Source organism: Bison bison, unplaced genomic scaffold, assembly GCF_000754665.1.
Source record: "Bison bison bison isolate TAMUID 2011002044 unplaced genomic scaffold, Bison_UMD1.0 scf7180017864390, whole genome shotgun sequence".
Classification (NCBI taxonomy): domain Eukaryota; kingdom Metazoa; phylum Chordata; class Mammalia; order Artiodactyla; family Bovidae; genus Bison; species Bison bison.
This window is the reverse complement of record NW_011494962.1, coordinates 4,908,518-4,913,059: the sequence shown is the minus strand read 5'-3', so window position 1 is coordinate 4,913,059 and position 4,542 is coordinate 4,908,518.

The window sequence follows — 4,542 nt, the reverse complement described above, 5'->3', positions numbered from 1 at the left end:
TATTCAAAAGCAGAGACATTACTTTGCCAACAAAGGTTCGTCTAGTCAAGGCTATGGTTTTTCCAGTGGTCATGTATGGATGTGAGAGTTGGACTGTGAAGAAGGCTGAGCTCCGAAGAATTGATTCTTTTGAACTGTGGTGCTGGAAAAGACTCTTGAGAGTCCCTTGGACTGCAAGGAGATCCAACCAGTCCATTCTGAAGGAGATGAGCCCTGGGATTTCTTTGGAAGGAATGATGCTGAAGCTGAAAGTCCAGTACTTTGGCCACCTGATGTGAAGAGTTGACTCATTGGAAAAGACTCTGATGCTGGGAGGGATTGGGGGCAAGAGGAGAAGGGGATGGCAGAGGATGAGATGGCTGGATGGCATCACTGACTCGATGGACGTGAGTCTGGATGCACTCTGGGAGTTGGTGATGGACAAGGAGGCCTGGCGTGCTGTGATTCATGGGGTCGCAAAGAGTCGGACATGACTGAGCGAATGAACTGAACTGGCCTGGAATGGGATATGTGCATATCCTTGGGATAGTCACTGGAGCCAGGGCAAAAGGCTATGTTGATTGTCCAGTTCTGGGTCACATGCCCATCCCTGGATCCAGCATGAGAATAAAGTGCCCCAACTTGAAGTACAGGGACTCAGAGTAGGGAAGAAGGTGTTTCTCCAAAGGAAATTAAAATGCTGCTCTCAAGAGACTGGGGAACAGATAATGGTAGGTAGAATCCAGCAAATATTCCATGACATCTAAGTTTTCTTATAATGCCAGTATGTTATGATTTAATCTTGAATCATTGAGTATGTTGAATCAAACCAACCCATTGTTTTATAGGACAATACTGGCATTGTTTAAAAAATTCAGAGTTCTTTTCATAATCCTTGAAAGATAAAGGAAACATGTAACTAGTTTTGAAGTACAAAAGTGTACAGAGACACCTCACTCAACTGAAAATGCTAAATTGGATTCTTAGAGGAACCATGCACTGGCTGTCTTCAAAAAATACAACGTTGAACTTCACTGTGAAGGATCCTTATTCTGAGCGGATCATTTTTTATGATCATCCTCTGTTGGTAGCTATGTGCTGTGAGACCTAGTGTTGCTTCTCAGATCAGATCAGATCAGATCAGTTGCTCAGTCGTGTCCTACTCTTTGCGACCCCATGAATCGCAGCATGCCAGGCCTCCCTGTCCATCACCAACTCCCGGAGTTCACTCAGACTCATGTCCATCGAGTCAGTGATGCCATCCAGCCATCTCATCCTCTGTCATCCCCTTCTCCTTCTGCCCCCAATCCCTCCCAGCATCAGAGTCTTTTCCAATGAGTCAACTCTTTGCATGAGGTGGCCAAAGTATTCGAGTTTCAGCTTTAGCATCATTCCTTCCAAAGAAATCCCAGGGCTCATCTTCAGAATGGACTGGTTGGATCTCCTTGCAGTCCAAGGGACTCTCAAGAGTCTTCTCCAGCACCACAGTTCAAAAGAATCAATTCTTCAGCACTCAGCCTTCTTCACAGTCCAACTCTCACATCCATACATGACCACTGGAAAAACCATAGCCTTGACTAGACAAACCTTTGTTGGCAAAGTAATGTCTCTGCTTTTGAATATGCTATCTAGGTTGGTCATAACTTTCTTTCCAAGGAGTAAGTGTCTTTTAATTTCATGGCTGCAGTCACCATCTGCAGTGATTTTGGAGCCCCCAAAAATAAAGTCTGACACTGTTTCCACTGTTTCCCCATCTATTTCCCATGGAGTGATGGGACTGGATGCCATGATCTTCGTTTTCTGAATGTTTAGCTTTAAGCCAACTTTTTCACTCTCCTCTTTCACTTTCATCAAGAGGCTTTTGAGTTCCTCTTCACTTTCTGCCATAAGGGTGGTGTCATCTGCATATCTGAGGTTATTGACATTTCTCCTGGCAATCTTGATTCCAGCTTGTGCTTCTTCCAGCCCAGTGTTTCTCATGATGTACTCTGCATAGAAGTTAAATAAGCAGGGTGACAATATACAGCCTTGACGAACTCCTTTTCCTATTTGGAACCAGTCTGTTGTTCCATGTCCAGTTATAACTGTTGCTTCCTGCCTGCATATAGGTTTCTCAAGAGGCAGGTCAGGTGGTCTGGTATTCCCATCTCTTTCAGAATTTTCCACAGTTTATTGTGATCCACGCAGTCAACGTCTTTGGCATAGTCAATAAAGCAGAAATACCCCCAAATCAGCATGTCTTCCTTCTTCTGGCAGCTCAATCTTGTAGTATCCCACAAAATAATACTTTTATTTCCAGGTATCTTTATGGAACTGTGCTAACTGTGGACACCCATAGGTATGAGTTTGAAACTCCCTTAGATATCTGGTCAACCCATCTTAGGGGAAGAGGAGAGAGGGAGAGCACAGAAGTTAGGTTTTGGAGACTGTTGTGAAGGGAAGAAATGGGTATGGGGACACTGTAAACTTGACTGGTCCCAGGGACTGGACAGGGACTTGCAAAATCTTGAGAAGATCCTTCCAAAATCTGAAAGGTGGGGAAAGGAGGCCCTGAGACTGAGGACTGAGGAAAGGAGCTTTATTTCCCCAGGTCAAAGGACAGTACTGTTCTTTCTATTATCTACAGGGAAAGTCCAGTCTTCTTTGTTGAACATTTTAATCTTCCACAATCTGGCGTAGTTCTCTAACAGGTAAGGAGGTAGGATCTTGATTCAGTGGTATTCTGAAACTAGTTCTCACTGACTCTCAAGAGCCAACTGTGGGCATTTCTTTCTAATTTCACATTGTGTGATATCACATTGGTAACTTGAAATTTGCCATGATGGCTTTTTGGAAAATGCTACAAATTATGTTCTTTTATTTTTGTTTTTAAAAGGCAGTTAAACATATAGCCACACACCACTGATTAGCTTATTATGAAAAGGACGTCTTACTAGAGTGAAAGATAGGTTTACTGAGGCCCCCAAGAAGGGATGTTTTCAATGTGTGCCCTGGACAGAGTTTTCAATGTGTGTTTTTTTGGAACTGAGGAATTTGAAGGAAGAAGAAGGAAATTTAAATGAAAGGGACAAAACTCCAGAAAGTTTTATATAGTTGCTTTTAATTTAACTAAGGTATTTAGCATCAGACAGATATGGGAAAGTTGAAAATCTCTCGAATTATTTGTATGAGTCCATCTGATTTTAATACCAATACCTGATACAAATAATACAGAAAACAGAATAGAATACAGATGAATATATAATATATTCTATGAATGCAATATTCTATGAATATATTCTAGAATGCAAAATGAATTTGAGGTGTGTGTGCATGCTATTGTGTCCAACTCTTTGCTACCCTATGGACTGTAGCCTACCAGGTTCCTCTGTCCATGGAAAATCTCCAGGAGAGAATACTGGAGTGGGTTGCTGTTACCTTGCTCCAGGGATCTTCCCAACCCAGGGATCGAACCTGTGTCGTTTGAATCTTCTGCATTGACAGGAAGATTTTTTTTACCACTGTGCCACCTGAAATTCTATACAATATTAATAAATGTAATTCAGAAATTTATCCTATTAATAATAAAGAATGTATAATTAAGATTTATAGGAATGCAAGGATAGTTCAATAGCAGGAAACTATCAATATAATTGTATTAATAAGTTTTAAGAAATCATACCATATCAATAGATTCTGAAGTGATAACTGATAAATTTTAGTAGTCATTCATGATAAAACTCTGCAATAAAGGATATAATTGATGAATTTGACTATATTAAAGTGAAATTTTCTCTTCATCAAAAGAAAGTGAAAATATCATCTACAGACTGGGAGGAAGTTTGAAATATTAAAACAAATTCTTACTCAGAAGATTTAAAGAGCTACAAATCAACATTAAAAAAAAAAAAAAAAAAACCTGAAAGAAAAATTGGGGAAAGAGTCAAACAGAGAATTTACTGAATGAAAAGATAGTTAATCTCACTGTTATAAATGCAAATTAAAACAGTATGAAGTGCCAATTTATCCATCAGATTAGCTAAATTTAATGATGGAAGTGTGGAACAACTAGAATTCTTATAGACTGCTGATGGAAGTATAAATTGGTGCAATCACTTTGGAGAGCAATTTTGCAATTCAGATAAGGCTGAAAAGACCCTCACTTTACTGCACTTCACAATAAACTGTGGAAAATTCTTCAAGAGATGGGAATACCAGACCACCTGACCTGCCTCTTGAGAAATCTGTATGCAGGTCAGGAAGCAACAGTTAGAACTGGACATGGTACAACAGACTGGTTCCAAATAGGAAAAGGAGTTCATCAAGGCTGTATATTGTCACCCTGTTTATTTAACTTATATGCAGAGTACATCATGAGAAATGCTGGACTGGAAGAAACACAAGCTGGGATCAAGATTGCCAGGAGAAATATCAATCACCTCAGATATGCAGATGACACCACCCTTATGGCAGAAAGCGAAGAGGAACTCAAAAGCCTCTTGATGAAAGTGAAAGTGGAGAGTGAAAAAGTTGGCTTAAAGCTCAACATTCAGAAAACGAAGATCATGGTATCTGGTCCCATCA